This window comes from Narcine bancroftii, chromosome 9, assembly GCF_036971445.1.
Source record: "Narcine bancroftii isolate sNarBan1 chromosome 9, sNarBan1.hap1, whole genome shotgun sequence".
In the NCBI taxonomy this organism is placed as follows: Eukaryota; Metazoa; Chordata; class Chondrichthyes; order Torpediniformes; family Narcinidae; genus Narcine; species Narcine bancroftii.
This window is the reverse complement of record NC_091477.1, coordinates 46,532,152-46,559,490: the sequence shown is the minus strand read 5'-3', so window position 1 is coordinate 46,559,490 and position 27,339 is coordinate 46,532,152. Positions and strand designations below refer to the sequence as shown.

The 27,339-nt window shown below is 43.6% G+C and overlaps 1 protein-coding gene and 1 long non-coding RNA gene across 3 annotated transcripts in view; one reads left to right on the top strand and one right to left on the bottom strand.

Annotated features, from left to right (window-relative positions):
• The window catches only part of LOC138743494 (serine/threonine-protein phosphatase 2A 55 kDa regulatory subunit B beta isoform), a 220,026-nt gene that overhangs the window by 172,986 nt on the left and 19,701 nt on the right, over positions 1–27,339 (bottom strand). The window lies entirely within an intron of this gene.
• Positions 2,298–16,596, top strand: LOC138743495 (uncharacterized). The gene is made up of 2 exons (XR_011344928.1): positions 2,298–2,530; positions 16,309–16,596. It is a non-coding gene; the product is annotated as an uncharacterized lncRNA (long non-coding RNA).

Here is a 27,339-nt window from a genome sequence, read left to right as displayed (position 1 = left end):
AAGGCACTGTAATTTGAGCTCCGGCAGGTGCAGCTGCTTGCTGAAAAAAGCCAGCAGGCGCCATTGTCCATCGAGCCACTGTTCCAGAACCCCCACCTCCCCACTGCCATAGTTGAGGCATCCACAGAGAGCACCGCGTGCACCTCCAGCCGCAGGTGCCACAGCAGCGTGGCGCTGGCTAGAGCCTCCTTTGTTACGATGAAAGCCCTGCCCAACTCCTTTGACCATGATAGTCTTTTCTTTGGTGGCCATGAGCGCAAACAATGGGCGCATGGTGCACGCAGCTCTGGGGATGAAATGATGGTAAAAGTTCACAATCCCTGTGAACTCGTGGAGGCCTTTCAGGGTGGAGGGTTTGGGAAATCGTTGAACAGCCGCTACCTTCTCCAGCGCTGGGGTGGGTGTGCCCCAGGAACTGGAGGGACTTCTTGCCGAACTGGCATTTGGCCGCGTTGACTATGAGGCCGAAGTCCGCCAGGCGGGCAAAGAGTGTGTGGAGGGGGGCTTTGTGTTCTTCGCAGTTGCGACTGGCAATGAGAATATCATCCAGGTAAATGAACACAAAGACCTGGTCTTTTCCAACTGCGTCCATGAGGCGCTGGAACATTTGGACCACGTTCTTTAGACTGAAGGACATATGCAGGAACTCGAAGAGCCCGAAAGGGGTGATAATGGCCGTCTTACCCACGTCGTCTGGATGCACCGGGATCTGATGGTATCCCCGCATGAGTTCCACTTTGGAGAAGACCCATGTGCCATGGAGGTTGGCGGAGAAGTCCTGTATGTGGGGCACCGGGTACCTGTCAGGGGTGGTTGCCTCGTTTAACCAACAGTAGTCCCCACATGGTCTCAGCCCAGGCGCTGTCCGAGTGCCGGACTTCCCAGTTCCTGGAGCCTGGAGAACTCCTCCTTTGCCTTCTGGAGCTTCTCGAGTGGCAGCCGTCTGGGTCTAGCGAGCAGTGGGGGTCCCTGTGTGGCAATGTGGTGGAAGACCCCATGCTGGGGCAGGGCGATGTTAAACCATGGCTCTAAGATGGCAGGGAATTCATGGAGGATCTCGTCAAACTCATCCCTGGCAGCAGTTACGACGGTGATTTCGAGCCTGCGGGCTTCTGCTGTGTCCAGTCGGATGGAGTGGAACTGTCGGGCCTTGACCAGCCTTTTGTTCTTCATGTCAACCAGTAGGCTGTGAACTCTGAGGAAGTTGGCCCCTAACAGCGCGGTGCCCACGGAGGCTGGTCCAATCTGGATCTGTGCCCTGCGGGTTGGACCTCGAGATCGGGTGCAAGTCTCTAATGCTGTGGGGGTGGGAGGGGGGAGGACGCTGAGCTCAGCACCTATGTCCACCAGGAATCGGTGGCCGGTGGATCTGTACATTTCATGAAGGAGGCTGTTTGTGTGGCCAGCTGCTGCAGCAATCAACGGCAGCTGGCCTGGTCGTTTCCCTGAAACCCACGAGGCTGGTGGCTCTTACAGGCTTGCGCTCCCCAGCGCTGGTGATAGAAACACTAGGTCAACTGGCCCTTCTCTGGCTTGGTCTTGGGAGCGGCTTGCAGTTGGCTGGCACCTGGTCATGCCACTTGGTTGAGAGCTTCCTCGTTCTCCCTCTTCATGTGCCAGAGGGCATCCACAAGGGCTGCTGCTCTCCTCAGGTTTGAGATGTCTTCATCTGTGAGGAGCAGCTGGATGTCCTCCGGCATCTCTTCCAGGAATATCTGGCGGAAGAGAAAACAAGGCATGTGGTCTTCCACCAGGGCCAGCATTTCGTCCATCATGCTAACGGATCACGGTCCCCAAGCCCATCTAGGTGAAGGAGCCTGGAAGCCCGTTGCTGGCGAGTTAGCCCGAAAGTTCCAAGCAGCAGGTTTTTGAGGTCGGTGTACATGCCTATAGCTGGGGGGTGGTGGATGATGTCGTCCACCCTTGCTGTCATATCTTGGTCCAGACCGCTCACGACATGATAGAACATGAGGAGATGTTGTGTAATTGAAATTGTGCTTCCACCTGCCCGACCCACATTTTCAGTTGGTGGGTCCAAAAGGTGGGGGAAGCTTGATGGAGACAGCATTAACCTCTGCTGAATCCATGGTGTTTTGAGTCCAGAGAAACATCTGGGCTCGTCGGGGTCACCACTGTGGTGGTGTGAGCCATGGGAGAAACAAAGCCACCACGTTGAGGGTCATTAACAACTGTTTTTATTCCAATTCAGCACGTTCCTTTAAGGGCAGCATGAGCTCAGTCACTTGGTACATTGTGACGTCATCATCGCTGCCCAGGGTGCTGGAGTCAGAGAGAAATCTCTGACGACGCCATTTCACCATGGCTGCCCCGCCACATGGCGATACAAACGGGGCCGGTTCGCCATGAGGATGTACATCGCCACACACTGCTGCTTGGTATATGTGACAATAAACATGAACTTATATTTGTGGGGTTGAACAAGAAAGTCTGCAAATGCTAGGGTCGAGTCCAGTACACCAGATTGTTGGAAAAACTCAGCAGGTCACACGGCATCCATTGGAAGTAAAAGGTAACCAGCTGTTTGGAACTGGGCACTTCATCAGGTATAAGCAAAAACAGGCAGGTGCCTGAATAAAAAGGTGAGGGAGGGGGAGGAAAAAGACCAGGCGGTCTGCACTCGAATTAATGGTACTTTTGATCAAGACGTGGAACTGCAGTACTTCCCCCACATCCCCCAGTGCCTTTGCCCAACACACACACACACACACACACACACACACACAGACACACAGTCTCCCTCCCTCCCTCCACCCCAGGGGGATTCATTGGCATGATTTAAAGTGCAGTGTTTCTGGGAGAATCATGGGCATAATCCTGCTGTTGTGTTTCACTACAGCACACGGGTAACTGCTCATCACAAGTATTTTCCATGTGAAGGATGCAGGGATGCCCCTAAGCCTGGGTGAGATGTGTTAGAAAGGAGTTTTCTACTCCATTTTATCTCCTCCTGGACTACAGTTGCCTGGAAACCATTCAACTTGACATTTTGGTCAACTGGTGGTCCTGATAAAGTTATTACAAATTCCCAGTAATCATACATGTGTGTGTGAGGAGCAGCTGACAATCACTGCCTTATGCTTAACACCATTGAATTTTAAGTTAAAACCATAATTGTCAATCATATTCTATCAGTTATTCGGCACGTCTCATTGTAAACACTTAGCAACTCAACAGGAGGGCAATGATGGAATTGTAGATCACAGCAGTCAATAACACAGATGGGATATTCAGGATTCTCATGTTATGTCATTACTGTAAAACTACAATAACGTGGCTTTGCATTCAACGAGCCCCAAAGCTTCCACTGATCCATAGGTATATTGCCCGTTGAATGCCTGTTTAATATCTTGTCCACTCAATCCATTTCAAACCATAGACGAGTGTCAGTGGGTGAATGTACAGTCTTTTGTCCAGAGTAAGGGAACTGATAACCAGAGAATACAGATTTAAGGTGATGGGGAAGATACTTTAACAGAAACCTGAGAGGTAATTTTTTTTTTACAGAGAAGGTAATAGGTGCATGGAATGGGCTGCCAGAGGCAGTGGTTGCGGCAGGTACTATAGCAATGTTTAAGAAAAAAATTGGATGGATACATGAACAGGATGGGTTCAGAGGGATATGGGCCAAACCTTGGCAGGTGGGACTAGAGTGGGTGGGACATTTTGGTCAGCATGAGCAAGTTAGGCCAAAGGATATAATTTCCATGACTGTGAAACAAGGTAAAAAGAATTTCCGGGTCAATATTCTCCATCTCTGCCCATTTCTATTTTTGACACAAAAGGAATGTAGCAATGCATCAGGGGTGCAGTGCTAAATTTTTAGGTGCCAGAGCTCACCAAACACAGTGACAAGGAGGTGCCGGTGCTGCTGCCTGAGGTAAGCTCTGTCAGCACTGCACCCCTGATCCCCAGGCTGGTTCTGAGGATGTAGATATACTGTACAAGGAGAGATTGAGGAAGTACTTGTCCAAATGTTTTACGAACACTTCGGTTGTACCTGCCTCTTATTGTCTGGAGTTTACCTGAAAGAGGGGCAATCATGCAACATTCACCTGAGTGAATGTTTATGGATGTTGAGGGGCCTGCTCAGTTTCTCCTGGACTTTAGTGACCCCAGGCATCAGACTGCAAGTCAATACAGAGGATCATCAACGCAGCTAAGAAGATTGCTAGGGTCTCTTTTTCCTCCATTGACAACATTCACCAGAACTATTGTTTAAATAGGGTTCAAAGAATTATTCAGGATCCTTTCCATCCAGCACACAGTATCTTTAACCTATCACCATCAGGAAGGAGATACAGGAGCATCAAAATCAGGACTGCCAGGCTGAGAAATAGCTTCTTCCTCTGGGCTGAGAGATTGATGAACAGCATCTTTTAACTAAATAAACCAATCCAAAATATTTTCATATATGTATTTTACACTATATCTGTATGCATGTAGGGGTGATTATTAGGTGCTGTGTATTGTGTGGAGAGTGTGCGTGCACCATGGTCGAGAGAAACATTCTTTCACCGGGTTGTATATGTACAGATGATAATGAACCTGAACTTGAGGTGCAAAGCAAACATTTGAAAGCAAAACTACACCCAAATCACTTGGCAGCACTGAGCAAAGAAAACAGTCAGTCTCCAGAGAAGTGGTTGAGGATTGAGAAAGGGACATGCACTGTACAATTAACGCAATGTTTGCCTGAGGCATTGTATCAAGATGGGGGCCTGCCAATACCCAGGTACCCCTGCAGCTGCCCCGAGAGGGCTCCAGGTTATTATCTCTTTACCATCTGGATTCTCCAGTGGACCTGTAGCTTCCAGCTGAGGGTTAGCATGGCACAAGCAGCTATTCGTAGCAGCAAAGTCCAAGCTAGATATGGCTGCAGATGGAGCCTCCTAGAGCCATAATCCAACAGTGCGTCAGTATCACAGAGCTTGCAGTCATCAAAGGAGCCAATACACGGACTCTTCCACTAAAATGAGACCTAATGAACTATAAACTAATCATAATTTAGCACCATTATAGACTAAAGCTCCTCAGAATTATTATTCAAAGCACTAAGCAGCAAATGTTTGATTTCTCATTGAATTTCTAAATTAAAATAAATGTTTTGAGGGTGGAGTGAAATGGGAATTATTGTATAAAATCTCTCTGCTGCCATCAGCTGCTGACTTGTCTGAGCAGTGATGAAGGCTCTGGGCTCACTTTGTTGATCTTGAGCCAGGGACAAGGGTGCAGGGACGAACTGGCTTCTGTATGCCAGGGTTGGAGAAATCTGCTGGACCAGGAACAAGGAGAAATGCTGGCCAGCAGCTGCCCACTGCCCCCACCCTCCCCACACAATAAATCAGGGGCAACGAGTCGAGAAAACAGGGCAAAGGAACGAGGGGGGAGATAATGGAGGGAGGGAGGTGATGAAGTGATGGGGCAGATGATGGAGAGAGGGATTGGAGATGTAATGAGGGAGGGGGAAAATGATGGAGTGAGAGATGGGAGATGGAGTAAGGGAGGGGAAGATAATAGAGTGAGGGAGGGGGAGATTATGGCATGAAGGAGGGGAGATGATTGACTGAAAGAGGAAGATGATGGAGTGAGGGAGCAGGGGTGGTGGAAAAATGTAATTATATTCAAAGCTCACGAGCTGACATTGATGTAATTAATATTCTTCTATTGAATATATCCACCTCCCCGACCCCAGTACAATAACACACAACCAGCAAGCATGGAACCACAGAACACAACAGCACAGAAACAGGTCATTTGGCCCATCTAATCAGTGCCCGATTATTATTCTGCTTAGCCCTATTGACCTGCTCCTCCGTATCCTTCCCATCCATGTTCCTCATCATATTTTTACTAAATGTCAAAACTGATCCTGCATTTACCACTTCAGCAGGCAGCTCATTCCACGCTCACCACTTCTCTGCATGAAATTCTCCAGATTTTTCCTTCAAACACTTCACCTTTCAACCTTAACCCATGTCCTCAGCGAATCACAATGGAAAAAGCCAGATTGCATTGACTCTATTCATACCCCTCAGGATTTTGTTTCCCCAATTTAGGTAATATTCCCTTAATTCAGGGAAAAGGATGAGCTGAAAGCATGAGCAAGAATTTCTCCATGAAGCCCATCGTAGGGCAGCTGATCCTGCAAGTCCAGGGGATTTGACATGATCTGAAATCTCTTCAGCTTGGTTACTGTCATTGATGGCCATTTGGCCCATCATTGGCATCATATCTGGTCGAAACATACCGGGGGGTTGTAGGTCAATTGGGTGGCACAGACTCTTGGGCCGAAATGGCTTGATACCATGCTGTATGTCTAAATGTTTTTTTAATTAATATCTCTGTAACCTTTATTTTTAAATATGGATCTAATTTGAAGGTCAAAAATCACAAAGGTGAATTTTCATTCATGACAAAGCATCATGTTACCATTTTTAAAAAAAGTATTTTTCAGTCAGCAGATAAACAAGGAGTCTGCAGATGCTGCGATCCAGTGCCTCACACAGAAGTCACGGATATCCAGGCTGCCTTCTGCTTCTCACGGATGCTGCAGAAACTGTTGAGTTTCTCCAGCGATTTTGATTACTTCAGTTAGCAGATATGTTCCTGAGACCACAACTCTGATCATCCAGGGATGAGGGAACTCTATTGCCAACTCTCCGCTTCTACTCTCTGAAGAAAGTCATTATAGTTTTACAGCACAGGAACAGGCTCTTCAGCCCAACATGTCCCTGCCAGTCAAAGTGTCTATCTGAACTAGTTGTTATAAACCTTGTCCAGTTCATGTACTTGTCTACATGTTTTACAACTCAACAGTTGTTCCCACCTTTTATCCTTTGCCCCTGGTTCCATTCACCCTTTCATCTCTGTGTGAGGAAAGTTGGCCCACAGATCTCTTTTAACCCCTGCACATCTTACCTTAAACACACACCCTCTAGTTTTAGACTCCCCTTCCTCCGTAAAAACAAAGGCGGTGGTGCCAGAGTTGCAGCAATGCCAGCATTGTCACTGGTGGGGAACCGGGAGAGTAGGGAGGGGAAACACAGTGCACATCAAAGGGGATTTTTTTTTAACAGTAGAGAACCACTGGAGGTCTGTTCTCAAAATGGTGGCGACTATGCTCGGCAGTGGACAATGAACGCTGTGGGTTTAGGGGCAGCAGAGGATTGGCACAGGGTTCTTTTTTGCTCATTTACATTTTTCTCTCTAGGTCTGTGTTAATTATACTTAAATTGTTGTTAGTGTGTTTTATGTATCTGGAAAGGGACAGCATGGAAGCTTCTGTACATTGTAGTGCGGACATGACAATAAACTCTTCATTCATTCACTTGATTCCAGACCTAGCAATGTGGCTGCCTCTTAACTGGATCCACAGATGAAGGGCACAAGCAATGTCAGCAGTGGCCACATCAAGCCTTTCATATTGCTAGCTGGCTGAATGAAAAATCCAGGCACTTTAAAATGTTAATCAACGCTAATGATCAGCGTAATGACATGAACATTGATGTAGCTGCTGACAGCTCAACTACCAGTGTATGCTGAGGTCATAGAGTCAGACAGTTCAAAAAGAGGCCCTTCAGCCCAACTTGCATTCACTGATCAAAGTGCCCACCCACTCTGGTCCCACCTGCCTGCGTTTGACCCATATCATTTTAAACTTATCCTGTCCACATATACATCTTAAACACTGTAATAATACTTGCCTCAAACACCTCCTCTGGCAGCTTGTTCCACCCCCCCCCCCCCATCCTCTTTGTAAAAAAATATACCCCTCAGGTTCCTGTTAAATCTCTCTTTCGTCACCTTATGTCCTCTGATTACCGATTTCCCTGCTCTGGGCAAAAGACTCTCTGCATTCACCCGATCTATTCTTCTCATAATTTCTTTTAGACATACTGCACGATAACAGGCTCTTTCGGCCCACAAGCCCATGCTGCCCAATTGACCTACAACCCCTGGTACGTTTTGAATGGTGGAAGGAAACCAGACTACCCGGAGGAAACCCACACAGACACAGGAAGAAGGTACAAACTCCTTACAGACAGCGCGGGATTCGAAACCTGCTCCTGATCGCTGGCACTGGAACAGCATTGTGCTAACCACTACGCCATCCTTTTCTACACCTCTCTGAGATCACCCATCATCATCCTGCCTTCCTCGCCTGCTCAACACCTCCCTGTAGCTGTTGGGTGCATGTCATTGACAAACAACATATTGCACCAGAAGACCCAATCTGGTGAGGCACTGGAAACCCAAGGTCAGATACAATGTGCAACTTCCTCGAGTTGTTTAAAAGAAGGTAAAGCCACCAGGCATGGACCTGCCCTACTTTGTTGGGAAAGGTTAGCTCAAAGAATTAAAGGTGGATTAATCAGTTGTGAGAACTTCACAACCATATCCAGATCGGCTTCAAGAGCAACGTGCAGAGACATGAACAGCAGCACTGGACTTGCATCATCCTCTTATAGAGCAGGCCCAAGTGGAATAACTCTGCACCAGGCATGTTGGCGAAAACTACAGAGAGTTCTGGAGCAAAGCCAGTGTTGTGGTGCCCATAGCAGGACAACATGGCAATGCTCAAACAAGCTGCGGATGATGAGTAGGATTCTTTGTCCATGTTGCAGCATCTGTCCTCGGAGCCTTTACAAAAGTGCTTCTGTCCCGCACATGTTCATAATTAAGCAGGGAAGCTAACCACCATAGCCAGCTGCACTCACCCATCAAACTTCGCTGCAGTGTGAACATATTTCAGGCCATCATCATTAAAGGGAGTCCATCAAGGTACCGGCAACCCAGCTGAGGTTCAGCAGAGCCACTGCAGTGGAGGGAAATCTTCAAAGATGAATGAAGGTTTGGAGCTTTCATGAGTGAAACCTCAAGTTCGGGAAGGGGAAATACATCTTTGAGGCCTTTGTGGGAAGATTTGGGGAAAAGAAAATACTGGAATTCGATACCCTCAGGCATCTGAATTATTTTTATTGGAGAATTTAGAAGATATAAAGAACTAAAATGAGGCTATCGAAATATCAATTAAAATTCATTAAGCTTGCTTGAGCAGTGGCCAGGAAATACATAGCAGTTACTTGGAAATCTGATTCCCAACTAGGTTTAACCCACTGGAAGAGTGAGATGCATAACTGTGTTCCCCTGGAAAAGATCATCCATAACCTCAGAAACAGGTCTGATGCACTTTTAAGAATATGGAATTTGTACCTAAGGTACATTGGGGCAAATCTTTAACATTTCCCCCATCCTGTCACTTCCCCCCGGGGCTCACAGCGCCGAGGGCCCTCAATAAGACAGGTTATTTGTCCCTTGATGGGAATGGGGTTTATCCAAGGTGACGCCAATCTTTTATTTTTCTTATGCTCTCTCTCTTCTTATCTTGTTCTTCTTTCTCTCTATTATCTTTATGATCTTTTTCTCCCTTTGGTTCAACTTGGGCATTGAATTTGCATTTTTGTAGTATTACTGTAATTTTTCTTTATAATAATTGAATCGCATGTTGACTTTTTTTCTCACTTTCTTTAATATCGACATGTGGATTGATATTTATTATTCTGTTAATATTATTGATATAGATGTTTTTCTTTTTGATTATCCTTCGTTTTGACCGCATATTAATTAACAATTCTCAAAATAAAATATTCAAAAAAGAGAGGAAATACATTTTTGGACAGGAAGAAGAGAGTTGCCATGCCGGGGTTGGGGGGGGGGGGAGGGGGGAGGTACACAAGAGGTCTTTGACCATTTGATCACCTCCTACCTTCTCGGCCCCCTCCCCAATTTCTTTTCCCCTTCAGCTACATAATATCACTTCTTTTTACTTTAGTATTGATGAGGAGTCAGGACCAGTCTATATTGACTGACCATTTCTGCCCCTGGATGCTGCATGACTCACTGAGTCCTTTAAGCAGCTCACTGGGTGCTCAGTGTCCCACAAATGATGATCAGAAAGGGAAAAGTATCCAAGATTTTTGTGAAAGAAGTTTCAGTGACCAAGATCATGTGTTGGCTCCAGTAATGGTGGTTGCAGACAGGTTATTAAGGACAGACAGGAAAAGTCAACTACTTCTCAGGCACAATAAGCAGGAGGAACCAAATGGAGGAATTAAAGTAGCTGCTGACAATTGTGGAAAACTCACACAGTTATGTGGAGCGAGCAAAAAGTTCAAACAGGCTACGTCGGAGGAAACCCAGGCAGTCACAGGGAGAGAGTAGAAAACTTCACATAGGCAGAGCTTGGGAAATCCACACACAGTGAGAGAGTACAAAACATTACAGCATCTAGAGGAACACATGTAGACAAAGGGAGAGTGTACAAAACTTCACAGAAAGTCCGGAGCAGCACTTGCAGTCACAGGGCAGTGTACAAAACTTCCACAGACAGTGTCTAGGCCAGGGGTGTCAAACTCAAATTCACGGAGGGCCAAAATTAAAAACTTGGACTAAGTCGAGGGCTGAACTAAATATTTATTGAAAATTTTCAACAACATCTGCATGTTTTCTCTTCTTTCAACATATGTAATGTTAAACTTTAGGATATAACTTTAGGAGGATAATGTTACAGGTCAGGAGTAGGTAGCTCAAGTTCACCCTTTGTTTGACCTGAGGGAAACATATTTGGTCCCTGTGGAGATGTAGTCAGCATTCACAGGCTGTGTCCATTTTGGCCTGCATCAGGACTCAGCATTTCCTGCTCACTCCTCAGGCTCTAGGCCTCTATTCACCCTCGACCCACCATCCCTCTACCTGACCAGTCCTTTACCCAACCTCTACTCACCCCTCACTCCACTCGCTCTGCCTCTACCCACCCCATCCTATACACGCCCCTCTACTGCCTCTCCCCTCAACCTGTTCCTCCCTCTACCCGTCTCTCACCCTCTAATCACCCCTCCCCTGCTGGCCCTGCCCCTCCCCTTTTACCTCTTCCCTATCCACCCCTCCTTCTACTCATCCCTCCCTCAAACTGCCCCTCGCACCACCATAACTTCCCCTGCCCATTACTCCTCACCTACACCCTCTGCCCACCCTTGCTTACCCACCCACTCAGGCCCAGTGCGCTGCCAATCAGCCTTTGCGGAACAGTTACAGGGAGAGTGTACAAAACTTTGCATAGAATACAGCAAAATACACGCAGTCATAGGGATTGTGAACAAAACTTCACAGAGAGACACGGTGACACCCACACATAGACAATTCACAAAGCTTCACACAAACAGCATCTGGGGAAATCCACGCAGTCACAGGAAGAGGGCATGGAACTTTCCACAGACAGACCGGGAAAACCTCCACAGCCATAGGGAGAATGTACAAAACTTCACAAAGACAGTGTCCGGGCAAACACACAGAGTCACAGGGAGGGTGTAGAACACTTCACACAGAAAGACCCAGGAAAACCCACACAGTCACAGGGGAGTGTTCAAAACATCACACAGACAGCCACAGGGGACAACCATGCAGTCAAGAGGAGAGTGCACAAAAACATCACACAGACAGTCCCAATGAAACCCATGCAGTCACAGTGACAGTGTACAAAAGTATCACATAGCTTTTGGGCACATGCATGCAGTCACAGGTAGAGTGTACAATCATTCATACAGACAAACTTGGGGTAATCCATGAAGCCACAGGGAGAATGTACAAACCATGCAGACAGACTGGGGTAACACAGCTACAGGGAGTTTGTACAGAACTTCACACAGACAATCCCAGGTAAACCCTTGCCATCACAGGGAGAGTCAACAAAATCACACAGAGAAACACGGAGAAACCCACACAAAGGGACAGGGTTCAAAACATCACACAAACAGCGCCTGGGGAAACCCACACAGTAACAGGGAGAATGTACAAAATTTCACAGAGATACTGTCTGGGGAAATTCGCGGAGTCACAGGGAGACTGTACAAAACCTGACACATATAGATATGGGGAAACTCCCACAGCCACAGGGAGAGCGTACTAAGCCTAACAAAGAGCGTTCAGCGCACGCACACACACCCACCCACCCACCCACCTACGCACTTGAAAAATTCATAAAACTGCGTCCAGGGAAACCCACTCAGTCACAGAGGGTACAAAACTCCACACAGACAGTCCAGGGGATAGCAACACAGTCACAGGGAGAGGGTACAAAACTCCACACAGACAGTCCAGGGGATAGCCACTCAGTCACAGGGAGAAGGTACAAAACTCCACACAGACAGACCAGGGGATAGCCACACAGTCACAAGGAGAGGGTACAAAAGTCCAGGGGATAGCCACACAGTCACAGGGAGAGGGGACAAAACTCCACCCAGACAGTGTCCGGCATTAATGTTGAATAATGATGATAATTCACTTTATTGTCATTGTACCAATAAACCAGCCAATGAAATACAATCAGCATCGATCAGAATTACAAAATAGTGCTATATACACTACAATAAAACCAACAACAGGACTATTCTACAATGAACTGTTAAAAAGTACTGATTTTACAATGTGAGGGCAGAACCACTCAGCACCGTGATTCAGTGATCAACATAATCACAGCTTTGTAAAAAAAAAGCTCTTATGAGCCCACTGATGTGCCATCGAATGCTAGGCTCTGTGATGGTGTGTCGTTTTATATCACCCGCAGGTCCCAATCTCCCACCTACAAGCCGGGTCCCCTCTGCTGCCCTGCACCACACTGTTGTGAGCAGCATAATCCTTCTGCCCAACTGTTAATTTCTTCAACATTGTTAGCGTTTATGTTCTCAGGCATCAACTCATTACTTTTTCCGGGTCAGATGATTTATTTGCACATGGCTCTTTAAAGTATGGTCATTTGTTATTGTGTACTTGGGGGTCAATTTTTGCACTTTGACCCCAAGATCAAAAGGTTGAGATGGTCCAGATACATTGTAAATTTAACCCTCTATCCCACTCACAGATTTCCATCAAATCAGATTGGGTTGGACTTAAACCCAAAAAGGTCAGTTCTAATTAACTTTGGGAACAGGTCCAGCCCTACATCCTGAAATGACTGGCCTTTCAACATTCTGCTTGCACACCTCCACAGATTGTTCCATAAAACCCCCATGCCAGCACATGCAGTTCCCTGGGGCTTTCTGTCGGTTTGTGAAATGTATTTTACCAAGCATCTTTGCAAACCCGACATGTTTAACTATCGGTGTACAAAAAGAAATTAAACTCAAGACATGACAAGCTGTCGCTGCCTCAGATTGCTGCTGCTATTTAATAATTAATTCACAGCAAGGATTGCAGTGGAGAACTGCATTCTCAGCAGAAGCCACATGATTGGATGCTGATTTTTAAAATCCCACATGCTAGGCCGCAAAGTGCGGCAGCAGAAGTCCTGGCTCATCGTGGAATTGACCGTTATTTCCTGAATTTCCGGGTTTTCTGCACACCTGCCCCACACTTCCAATTTGGTTGTTGGTGCCAAGTCTTGCCGAGAACAGGACATTCAGCCCATTTGATCCATGCATACATTAATCAGGCCACCATTCACTCCTCTTTTCCCTGCTCCCTCTTAGTTATGAATTTCTTATCCTGAAATCCCTCCATGATTATTATTTGATGACTGCTTCAGTGTGCAACTTGGTCAGCATGGACAAGTTGGTTGAAAGCCCGTTTCCGTGCTGTGAAGCTCTATGTCCTGGTGGGTTGAACCATTTTCTCACTGCCCTGAGTAAAGAGATTTTCTCTTGAACTATGTACTCACTGTTTATTAATGAGTATTTAAATGTATCGTTGGACACATGCCAAGCGGAGACACCTTCTCTTTAGCACACCCCTCCTTTACCACTGCCTGTGTTCAGTCTTCCCGCATCACTCATGCTGTATATGGCGTGATTTTATTTCTTTTTGTAACAGTGAGCAGATTGCATCCTTTCTCTGCCTCTCCCCTGAAGATATTGACTCACACTGTGCTCAGAGTCTTTGGCCAATTACACTCTGGCAATTGCCACTCCAACTGAGATCAGCAAATGCAACAGAGGTGGGAGATTTCTGGTCTGAACTGCTTTTACTACGCCTCATGCAACAAAAAGCACTCAGGAGGCTCAAAATCAATTGCAGAAAAAGCATTTCATCACTTTTTTTTTTAAAGACATGCAGCAAATGCCAAATACTCCAATTTACCTACAACCCCCCCAGAAGTTTTAAAGGGTTGGAGAAAAGCAGAGCACCTAAAGGAAACCCATGCAGGCACGGGGAAAACATATAAACTCTTTACGGACAATGCCGGATTCTTACCCAGGCCACTGGCAACGTAATAGCAATAGCAACTGTAACGCAAACCGTGTCGCCCATTGCCGCAGCTTGAAATTTTACAGACAATTCCTAAAAGAGAGATAGCAAAATGACAACACATGAGGCAATTCAGCTCATCACAATGTGTTGAACAACACGGTCCAGGACCCTTTGGTCCAACTCATCTGTGCTGACAAAATAGGCATTCTGGGTGAGCCCCATTTGTTTTCATTTGGTCCATATTCTCCCAAACCCTTCCTACCCATACATCTGTCCAAAGATCTTTTGACATTTTGACATCCTTTAATCATACCCATGGCTCAGGCCATCACACATAGACCCACCACCCTCACCATCTAAAACACATGCTGCCTTGGTAAACAATAACCTTACATTCAATGTCACCAAAACTAAGGAGCTGATTGTTGACTTCAGGAAGGGAAAGCCAGAGGTATACAATCCAGTAATAATTGGGGGTTCAGAGATGGAGAAGGTGAGCAAATTTAAGTTTTTGGCAGTCACTATCTCAGAGGATCTTTCCTGGTCCCAACACACTAAAGGCATCGTAAAGAAAGCATATCAGCACCTCTAGTTCCTCTGGAGTTTGTGGAGGTTTGGTACGTCACCAGAAACTGTGGCAAACTTCTACAGATGTATGGTGGAAAGTGTGTTGACTGACTGCATCACAGTCTGGTATGGAAACACCAATACACCCAAGCCTAAAGCCCTCCAAAAGGTAGTGGTCATAGTCCAGGACATCACAGACAAAACCCTCCCCACTATTGAGAACATCCACTCAGCACACACTCCATTCTCACTGCTGCCATCAGGAAAGAGGTATCGGTGCCACAAGACTCGCACCAGGTTCAGAAAGAGTTGCTACCCCTCCACCATCAAACTCCTCAATGACAAACTCCATCAGGGACTCAATTGAAGGAGTCTTACTTATGCACTTTATTGATTGTTTAAATTTTCTCTGTATTGAACAGTTCGTTTACATTCATTATATCTGTTTACTGTTCTTTATTTGTTTACATGTATTGGCTATATACAGTTTTTTTGCACTATCCATAAGTGGTAATTCTGCCTCGCTCGCAGGAAAGAGAATCTCAGGGTTGTATGCGATGCCATGTATGTACTCTGACAATAAATCTGATATCTGAAATCTGAATCTGAAAAGCAGCCAACATATGAAAAGTCTCTTCTCCCACCCCGGCCACACTCTCTTCACCACCTCCTCCAGTCTGGGAGAAGATTCATAAGTATGAAATCTCGCACCACCACATTCAAAGACAGATTGTTTTCTGCTGCCATCAATCTCTTGAATGAACCCCAAAATAGTCAACTTATGTTGCCTTTGCTCCACACCACCTGATCACTCTCTGTAACTCTGCAACTTGTAATTTTGTACTGAGTCTTACTTGTGCTGTGTATGAGATGTCTACTTGTCTGGTTGCTAAACGACCTGTGACAAAAAAAGTACAAACTTCAATCATTCATTATGGGCTGAAAAGTTTTGACCCTCAGGTCCTACACAAATCTCTCCCATCTCTCCTTCAACCTATGTATTCGAGTTCTAGAACTGTCTATCACTGGAAAAGACTGTACATTCACTTTATCCATACTCCTCATGATTTTATAAACCTCCAAAAGGTCATCCTCAGCATTCTACATTGCAGGGCCCAGCCGACCCAGCCTGCACCCCCACTCAGTTCTTTTAACAGCATGGTTCATCGAACCTGGCAATTTGTCCATCTTCATAAGATGATAAACCCCTTACTGCTTTTTTTTTCACCCAGTTTCCCCCACCAACATCCACACTCACCTTAATTGCAACATGGAGAACACCACCCCCTTCTTCTCAAGAGTCTGCCTCACATCCTCCACCATTACATATAGGCTGTTTATTTGGACTCTCTTTCCTGATATTGATAATGAGTTTATTGTCCATGACAAATGTGTTATGATTAATCTTTAGTTTAAATGCTAAACTACATTTCATATTTATATGATTTAGTTAATGTTATTTTGTGGGATTGGTTTCAGGGGCACAAAGACAACACATTTCCATTTTAAAAACACAGAGATTCTTTCAAGATGGCAACTGACATCATCTCAGAGACAGAGTCTGCTCTGACTACAGTCAAAGCAGAGGGATGAAAGATTATATGATGGTTCTTGAGATACTGAGAACAATGGACTGTTTACTTAAGAAGCATTTGCCTGGTCAATGCTAGACTACTCGGAAGCAGGAGAGAAACATCAAACAAAGCCAATTTCTTTGATTTTAAGTTTGGGAAGATAAAGATTAAATCATGCTTTTTAATAGTTTAATGACATTATTTTGAATTTATCATTGCCTGGTGAATTTTCCAATGCTGTTCCTTTATTAGTACTCTTAAGATTTTATTATTTTGTAACAAATTTGGGGGCTCAAGTCTGGGGTTTAACCAAAATTGGAGCTTAATAAGAGGTTATTTGATTGATTAATAATCTATTTGCTTGGTTAAATTTCTTCTTGAAAACCAATTAAAAGGCTTATTGTGTGTGTAGATAAAAAAACAGCAATGGATTTTGATAAATGTTTGGCAACACCAATCTGTATCGATTTGAAAGTGGAGACTTGGTCAAAGTCTACAAAAGTAGCAGATGATTATGTTTTAAATCCCAAAACTAAGTGTGGGCCAAGTGAAACTTTCCAAATAGGATTTGATAAGATTTTGCCATCACCAAACTTTGCAGATCTGAAAAGAGAAAAAAAGAATGATATCGCTAAAGAGTTGGAACTTACAGAGGTAAAACGGTCAATGAAAAAAATTATAGCTGAACACTATGTAAAAGAAAATATTTTTTGAGGAAGAGGTGTTAAAACAATTTTGAGAGTAGATCTCTTGAGCAGCAGTTACACTGAAAGAGAGGAAGTTAGAAAAAAATTAGAACTGAGTGTGAGGAAGAGAAAAACAATAGACAGCATGAGCTAGAAATAGAAAAACAGATTACAGGGAGTGGAAAAACAAAAAGAAGTAGAACCACAAAGGAGATTTCAGGTGGATGAAGCAGGAAAACGACAGAGGTTTGAAAGGGAAAAAGGAGAGAAGAGATACAAAGGGAGGGTGAGAGAGAAAGGGAAGATTAGAAAAAATTCTGTTAAAGTTACAGATGATTATGTGTTAAATCCAGATCTTAAATTAAAGCCAGGTGAAGCTTTTCAAAAGGGACAAAATTCTGTTACATTTGCAGATAAGAATCACAATATGAAATCTGTGCCCAAAAAACTCTATTCAAAAAGGTAATTTGAAATACCCAATTAAGTGTGAAACTAAATGGGGAATTGTTGAAGAAAATGCTGGACAGATTCATTTAAAGAAACAAAAGCCTGTGATACTGCAGCAGGTACAGAAACAGACAGGCTATGGTTACTCATTACACTTTAAATGTTTCTTTGTTAGGTCATAATTCTGATTTTAAACTTAAGGGTGATGACTCACCATTATCTCGGAAAGAGTTTATAGAGAGGTGGGAAAAAAGGATTTGCTGTTAAAATTGGGAGGAAATTTAAATATTTTGTGTCAGAGGGTCTTTTCTTTGGCTTGGCTTCGCGGACGAAGATTTATGGAGGGGGTAAAAAGTCCACGTCAGCTGCAGGCTCGTTTGTGGCTGACAAGTCCGATGCGGGACAGGCAGACACGATTGCAGCGGTTGCAAGGGAAAATTGGTTGGTTGGGGTTGGGTGTTGGGTTTTTCCTCCTTTGCCTTTTGTCAGTGAGGTGGGCTCTGCGGTCTTCTTCAAAGGAGGTTGCTGCCCGCCAAACTGTGAGGCGCCAAGATGCACGGTTTGAGGCGTTATCAGCCCACTGGCGGTGGTCAATGTGGCAGGCACCAAGAGATTTCTTTAGGCAGTCCTTGTACCTTTTCTTTGGTGCACCTCTGTCACGGTGGCCAGTGGAGAGCTCGCCATATAATACGATCTTGGGAAGGCGATGGTCCTCCATTCTGGAGACGTGACCCATCCAGCGCAGCTGGATCTTCATAAGCGTGGACTCGATGCTGTCGACCTCTGCCATCTCGAGTACTTCGACGTTAGGGGTGTAAGCGCTCCAATGGATGTTGAGGATGGAGCGGAGACAACGCTGGTGGAAGCGTTCTAGGAGCCGTAGGTGGTGCCGGTAGAGGACCCATGATTCGGAGCCGAACAGGAGTGTGGGTATGACAACGGCTCTGTATACGCTTATCTTTGTGAGGTTTTTCAGTTGGTTGTTTTTCCAGACTCTTTTGTGTAGTCTTCCAAAGGCGCTATTTGCCTTGGCGAGTCTGTTGTCTATCTCATTGTCGATCCTTGCATCTGATGAAATGGTGCAGCCGAGATAGGTAAACTGGTTGACCGTTTTGAGTTTTGTGTGCCCGATGGAGATGTGGGGGGGCTGGTAGTCATGGTGGGGAGCTGGCTGATGGAGGACCTCAGTTTTCTTCAGGCTGACTTCCAGGCCAAACATTTTGGCAGTTTCCGCAAAGCAGGACGTCAAGCGCTGAAGAGCTGGCTCTGAATGGGCAACTAAAGCGGCATCATCTGCAAAGAGTAGTTCACGGACAAGTTTCTCTTGTGTCTTGGTGTGAGCTTGCAGGCGCCTCAGATTGAAGAGACTGCCATCCGTGCGGTACCGGATGTAAACAGCGTCTTCATTGTTGGGGTCTTTCATGGCTTGGTTCAGCATCATGCTGAAGAAGATTGAAAAGAGGGTTGGTGCCAGAACACAGCCTTGCTTCACGCCATTGTTAATGGAGAAGGGTTCAGAGAGCTCATTGCTGTATCTGACCCGACCTTGTTGGTTTTCGTGCAGTTGGATAATCATGTTGAGGAACTTTGGGGAACATCCGATGCGCTCTAGTATTTGCCAAAGCCCTTTCCTGCTCACGGTGTCGAAGGCTTTGGTGAGGTCAACAAAGGTGATGTAGAGTCCTTTGTTTTGTTCTCTGCACTTTTCTCGGAGCTGTCTGAGGGCAAAGACCATGTCAGTGGTTCCTCTGTTTGCGCGAAAGCCGCACTGTGATTCTGGGAGAATATTCTCGGCGACACTAGGTATTATTCTATTTAGTAGAATCCTAGCGAAGAGGTAAAGTTTCATTAAAGGAGGGAATACCACAGTAAAAATCCTCAGAGATACTGGAGCAGTTCAGTCACTTGTGTTAGACAGTGTTTTGAAGTTTAATGATAAAACTGCCACGGATGAAGCAAATTTGATTTGAGGTTTGGTGAATGATTCAGAGTCGTTACCTTTTCACTAAATAAGGTTGAAGTCAGAATTAGTTAATGGACTTGTTAAAATAGGGAACAGATCAGTTTCCCAGTGGATGGTATTTCATTGCAATTTGGAAATGATTTGGCAGAGGGTAAAGTTATCCCTGCAGTGAAATTAACAGAGAAGCCAGTCCTTGATGAAACAGAAACAGATTTAAATATATATCCAGTGTGTTCAGTAACAAGGCTGACGCTGAGAAAGCTTGCCAGGGAAAACAGTGATGTACAAAATGATTTAAAAGAGCCGGAAATCTGTGAGAGTGCACAGTAACTGCAAAAGGATTTGTCATTATCCAGAGCAAAATTAATAGAAAGACACAATGAAGACACTGATCCTTGCTGAAGATGGGGATAAAGCACTCTCTGATGAGGGTCCACCAGTTGCTCCTTTAAAACCTATTCCTGTTTTTGGAGAACCTTTTCCTAAAGTAATTGTGGATTGTGTTGGTCCACTACCCAAAATAAAAGCTGGAAATGAATATTTGTTGACTATTATGCGTACAGCTTACAGGTTTCCAGAAGCCATACTACTTTGGCTTAATTAAAGAATATTAAAGCAAAAATTGTGTCTGGAGCCCTAGTAAAATGTTGCACTTTGTTTGACTTGCTGAAAGAAATACAGTCAGATCAGGGAAGTAATTTTATGCCAGATGTATTTCAGCAATTAGTTTATAAATTGGAAACTAAACAAACTCCATTCAACTTTGAAAACTATGATAGGGACTCCTTGTTGTGAGAATGAGAAAGACTAGGATCAAGGTGATCATTTTCTTTTGTTTGCATTAAGGGAATCTGTACAAGAATTGTTAGGTTTTAGTCCTTTTGAATGATGTTAAAAGAACAGTGGATTAATGAGGATGTGAAGTTGAATTTGTTACTGTGTTTCAAAATTTTTGAGATCATTGTAAAAAAGTGCGTAAGGTAGCTGAGGAGAATTCAAAAGCGCCTCGAGATAAATTAAAGTCTGAGTGAGAGGAAAGCCAGAGAGAGAAATTTTAAACCAGGAGATAAAGTGTTAATTCTTTCTCCAATAATTTCTAATCTATTTAGAGCAAAGTTTTCATGAGCATATGAGATAGAAACCAAGGTAAATGAAGTTAAAACACCTGATATGAGATGTAAAAACACAGAGTTGGCACGTTAACATATTAAAACCTTATTTTGAGAATTTGGATGCTATCCAGAAACAGTCATCACCAAAGGTCTTGGTTGTGAATAAAACTAAAAAGGTTGAAGATCATGAAAAAATATAAGCTGTTTCTTGTGACAGTCATTTTAAAGAGAATGTTTGATAAATTTTTGAAAGCCAACCTTACTGTTAATTTAGCTAAGATTGAATTTTATCATGCTTAGGTGACTTATCTTGGTTATGTTGTTGGCCAACGAAAATTGGAGTCTGTTCAGGTTAAAGTTCAAACAATTTTGGTCAAGAAAGCGGAGGAGATTTTTACGAATCGTAGGGTATTATAGGAAGTTCTGTAAAAACTTTCCTGACATTGCCCTTCCCCTGACTAATCTTTTGAAGAAGAGTGTAAAGCTTATCTGGACAGTCATGAGTCAGAAAGCATTTGACAAACTGAAAGATAATATTATGTCTCAAACCTGTACTTAAATCACCTTATTTTGAAAAGATAAGTGTTATATTTGCCTGTATTGCATTGTATCATTTTAGAGTGTAATATTTACGAAAAAGATTGTAAATTGCTGTTTAAAATTTTGACCATTTAGAAGTTCAAAACTTTCTCTGTGGAACGGAAATGTGACAAATGTGTTATGATTAATCTTTAGTTTACATGCTAAACTACATTTCATATTTATATGATTTAGTTAATGTTATTTTGTGGGATTGGTTTCAGGGGCACAAAGACAACACATTTCCATTTTAAAAACACAGAGATTCTTTCAAGATGGCAACTGACATCATCTCAGAGACAGAGTCTGCTGTGACTACAGTCAAAGCAGAGAGATGAAAGATTATATGATGGTTCTTGAGATACTGAGAACAATGGACTGTTTACTTAAGAAGCATTTGCCTGGTCAATCCTAAACTACTCAGAAGCAGGAAAGAAACATCAAACAAAGTCAATTACTTTGATTTTAAGTTTGGGAAGACAAAGACTAAATCATGCTTTTTAATAGTTTAATGACATTATTTTGAATTTATCATTGCCTGGTGAATTTTCCAATGCTGTTCCTTTATTAGTACTCTTAAGATTTTATTATTTTGTAACAAATTTGGGGGCTCAAGTCTGGGGTTTAACCAAAATTGGAGCTTAATAAGAGGTTATTTGATTGATTAATAATCTATTTGCTTGGTTAAATTTCTTCTTGAAAACCAATTAAAAGGCTTATTGTGTGTGTAGATAAAAAAACAGCAGTGGGTTTTGATAAATGTTTGGCAACACCAATCTGTATCTGTATCAAAGTCTACAAAAATAGCAGATGATTATGTTTTAAATCCCAAAACTAAGTGTGGGCCAAGTGAAACTTTCCAAATAGGATTTGATAAGATTTTGCCATCACCAAACTTTGCAGATCTGAAAAGAGAAAAAAAGGATGAGTTGTTGCTTATTTTGTTTGGGAAGACAAAGATTAAATTATGCTTTTTAGCATGAAAATGTTAAAAAGGTTCAGTAAAAACTTCAAAGGTAATTATGCTGTCATACCATGTGATATGAAAGATCTGTTTGGAATTTATTATCAAAATCAGACACATTTGGATCAGATGAAGAAGAGAAGGCCATTCTGTATCAATAGGATTGGAAAAGCAGCCATTAATTCCTTTAAAAAGAAGGCTGCCTGTGTTTTTCATAATAAAAGGAGAAACACCAAAAGTGGTATTTTAAAAGAAATAGCCACTCCTACTGCCTCTAAGAAAAGAGGGCAACCTCATGTCTATGAAAAAGAATAGTTACTCTTGATTAAGAAAGAAATTATCATGGCAAACAGACTCCATAACTCTTAGGCAAGATAAGAGGGAGTTTGTAAAATCACTCGAATGAAGAAACATTGCTTTGAATACAAAAGAAAGTTGTGAGTTTTAAAGAGGTCTGAAGACATGGTGTTTCAAAATGCTTCAAAATTACTTCTGAACTGCAATTTGAAAATCTTCAAGTTCAACATTAGACGTTTGATGCTGAAATTTAAAATTGACTTTTCAGAATTATGCCTCAACTATAATAGTTTGAGATTTAATCACACACACGCACACACACGCACACACACAGTCACACTTGCACATAGTGGGGTTTAAGGCAGAGTTAAGTAAGAAATGTTGTTAATAATTAAATAAAAATTATTATTTTGAATTTACCATTGCCTGGTGAATTTTCCATTGCTTTTCCTGTGTTCATGCTCATAAGATTTTATTAGTTCATAACAATGTACAATGTACATAGGATGCAAAATTCTTACATTGGTGCACCTGAGCAGGTACTTCGTAAAAATAAACAAGAGTGTACATTAAATTAACAAAGATAATGAATGAATAGGTAATAAAAAGACAGTCACTACACTGCAAGAAACAAAAAGTGGTGTTTCAACAGTGCAGACAGACCTGTAATGTTGGAATAGGTTCAGATTAGGAGAGATAGAGGAAGGTTCAGAGCCTGATAGCTATTGGAAAAAAAAACTGTCCTTGAACCTACAGAAGATGGTATCCAAGCTTTTATTCCTACTACCTGAAGGTAGCAGCAAGAAGAGGTTGTGACCAGGATGTTCTTGAAGCATTGCCTCAAAAAGATGTCTTCTGTGGATGGAGATCAGAGTCTGTGATGGACATGGGTATATTTGCTACTTTATGCAGTTTTCAAGGTTCCTGACTATTTAAATTTCTAAACCAAGCTGTGATGCACCAAGTCAGTATACTCTCCACAGTACACCTCTATTAGATAGGAGTACACACAGAAAATCCATTGACATCTGTGTGACACCAGCAACATGAGGCACGTGGTAGGGTATTCAAGCTATAACTGACCATAAGTCAACCTTGCAGGTCAGTGACAATGATGCCTCCCTTCCTAACTGGTTGAATCTGACACCAAAGTAACCCCCATCTCCCAGTGAAGAATAGGCACCTTGCAAAGCCTTAGCTGCGATGAGGAAGATCCTATCCAGGATGAACCCATGCAAAGCAGAAGGGCCAGACAACCTGCCTGGTCAGGTGCTGAAGGACGACGCAGTCAGCTGACGGAAGTCCTGAAGGTCATCTTTAACATCCCATTGCAGCAGTTCACTCTCCCCACAGGAGTTAAGGCAGTCATCACATTCCAGTGCCCAAGAGAGTGATGGTAACTGCACTAAATGACTACCACCCAGTGACACTGACTTCTACAGTGCTTTGAGCAACTGGCAATGAGATGCATCAAATCCCACTTTCCAGTGACAATTGGACCCGTTCTAGATTGTCTACTGTTCAAACTGTCCACAGCTGATTCTGTAGCCTTGACCCTCCACTCCATCCTAACCCATCCAGTGAATTATTCCTCATATGCCAAGCTTTTCATTCACTTCAGCTTAGCATTCAACTTGATCATACCTTACAGGCAGGTGGATAAACTGTCCTCGCTGATCTCAACACCTATCTCTGCATCTGGATCCTGGACTTCTAGACTGAAAGACCACAATCAGTCTGGGTTGCAGCAAACTCTCAACTCCTATCACGCTGAGAATTGGAACTGGCAGGGTTGTGCACTCAGCCTGTTACTGTTCATACTACTGACTTACCACAGCACTGCCAGATTCAGTTTTAATAGAACCATCATGTTTAAGGATGATATCATAGTAGTTGGGCCTCAATGGCAACAATGATAATTCGGCTTATAGAGGATGTTGGGAGGCTCATCATATTGTGCAAGAACAACAACCTGAGCCTCAACGTGGACAAGAGAGATGATTGTGGGCCTCAGGAGGACAAAGGTTGTTCACTCTGCATGACAAATCAATGGCTCTCTAATGGAGAGAGTGGAGAGCATAAAGTTTCTTGGTTTGCAGAACTTCTTCCTTTTTGTCATGAAGATGCAGAAGTGCTACACTTCCTCAGAAACACACCTTGCCTCCATCTTGACAACATTTTATAGGGGCACAGTTGAGTGTCCTGTCTGACTGCATCATTATGTGGAATGGTAACTGCAAAACATCAGACTGGGAATCTATACAGAGGATCATTAAAATGGCTGAGAACATCACTAGGGTCTCTATTTTCACAATTGACTACATGTACATAGTAAATAAGACTCAAAGAATTAACAATGAACCTTTCCAACACACAGTGTCTTGGACTGACTTCCATGAGGAAGGACATACAGGAGCATCAAAATTAGGAAATAGCTTATTCCCACAAGATGTGAGATTGGGTCTTATAAATGAAATGAGTAAATTATTCTGAAATATTTATTTTATATTATATTTTATGTACGTACGTAAATATTCATGTATAATGCAAAAAAATTTCCCCCCTTTTTCCCCTCAAAAATAGGGGAGGGGTCCCATTATACTTGAGAGTAAAAAATTAAAAAAAAAATTCTGCAGGTGGGCAAGCGAGTGGCAGCGCGACTCAGGTGGGTGCGCAGGCGAGCGGCAGCGCGACTCCGGCGGCTGAGGGGAGGGGAGGTCGTGAGAGATGACATTGCAAATTGGGCGGATGGGGGGGGTTGTGAGAGACGCCACCATGACTCGGGCGGGTGAGGGGAGGGTCATGAGAGACGGTAGCGCAATTCAGGCAGTCGGGCGAGCGGCCAGAGAGATGGCAGCTTGACTCAGGTGGGTGAGGGGAGGGGGGTCGTATTATACATGGGGGTAAAATTTTTCCCCCTTTTTCCCCTCAAAAAAATGGGGGGGGGGTCACATTATACACAAATATTTACGGTAAGTGATTATTATGTACTGTGTATTATGTGTCTGTGTGTACACTGTGGTTGGGAGAAATGTGATTTTGTCTGGTTGTCTATGTATAGCCAACTAATAATAAACTGCAACCTGAGCTAGAACTCAACAACATGCCAAATCTCCTCAAACCTCTTAGAAAATAGAGGCATTGATGTACCTTCTTCAAGATTGCCTTAGTGTAGTCGAAAGCATCTCTGGACTTCCTTTGACTCTGCAAATCATGTTTTTATTTAAAAACATTTTCTGCTTCCCTAATTTCCCACTTAGTTTCATTTCTTTGCATTCTGCTCTATTATTCTGTGTCCGATACCAAGGACTGGCTTATCTTGCCTTTAGCCTTTCACCTCCGGGAGGTGGTGGGGGGGGCGGGGCTTGAGAGTGAGACAATCCAACTTTTTCTTGTTACAAAAATTGGCGATGGAAGTACTTTTTGTATATAGAAAATATATTAACCACTGATGAGCCCTGGGAGGAAATACCATCTAAAGGGGAAAACAACAAAATTACACTATTTTCCTGTTGTCCCTTTATTCATTCACAAGATTAGAGGGAGTCAGTTGAAAGAGTGACAGTTGAGTAATGGGTATTGGAAACTTTGCACTTCCCAAGTGGTCAATGGGAAAGTGATGCTCTGCTAATATTTGAAGTGTTGGGTGACCTGTGGATGGTGTGTGGGGTGGAACTTACACTCAAGCCTCCAGGAATATGTTCAGCAAGAGGTAGCATATGTTTCACACAGAATGCAATTTTGGATACTGAGATCACATGCCCGACCCAGTTAGCGTAGCAGTTAGTGCAACACTGACACAGCACCAGCGACCCAGGTTTCATTCCAGCGCTGTCTGTCAGGAGTTGGTATGACCCACATGCATTTCCTCTGGTTTCCTTCCATCCTCCAAAACATATGGGGTTTGTAGGTTCATCGGGTATATTTGCATGGCTGCGGGTATCATGGGACAGAAAGACCTTCTACCATGATGAATTGTTAAAAAAAAAACCATGATGTCTGTCAGTAACTTTTACTTAAGTAGGGACTGCGGCAGTTTCATTGAGCCACCAGGGCTTTGAGCTCTTGTGGTAGTTAACACTTAACTAGGTTGAATTGGAAGGCAGGTTCAGAAGTCAATTGCACCTCTGCAAACTGCCTCTTATCAATTATATGCTGCAATGAGAGGAGAATGCGCAGAGATCTATCTATACGGGTACATCATGCCTAGCCTTGCTGTGTTGGTACCAGTCCTTCACTTCCAGTACACCGAGGTACGTATAAATAAACGTTCCTTGAAGACCTACATTTAAACAAAAAATAAAGATCTGGCCCAAATGCTTTAACCACAACAGATGTTTAATGAACTATTGTATACCAGTTTACAGTTTGCAGAAACTGTTGCTGTGGTAACCATTATGTACATTTTCCCCAGTGGTATAAAGTCAGCGCTGTGATTCAAAGTCAGGCTGATTAGTATCAAAGAACAGAATCTCAGGTATTATAATATCGAAGGTATTTTCTGAAATGTCACTGATTTTATTTCCCCCTCCCCACCAAAGAAATCTTTTTCCTCTTCCTGCAGCTTGGAGACATTGTAACAAAATAAAAGTTGCATCTTAGCAGTCATTCAGCTCATAAACAGACCCTTTGGCCCACAAGTCCATGTGGGCCATCAGCCACTCTTTTGCACTTATCCCATTTTATTCTCTTCACATTCCCATCAACTCCTCCCCCCAGAAAAAATTCTAGCCCTCCCCTGTGCTCTTGTGGCAATTCACAGTGGCCATTTGACCTGTGGGAGGAAACTGGAGCACCCAGGGAGGATCATGGGGTAAGGATGAAAATGCTACCTCCACGCACACGCATGTGCACGCAGAGTCCAAGATCAGGTTCAAACCAGGTTTGC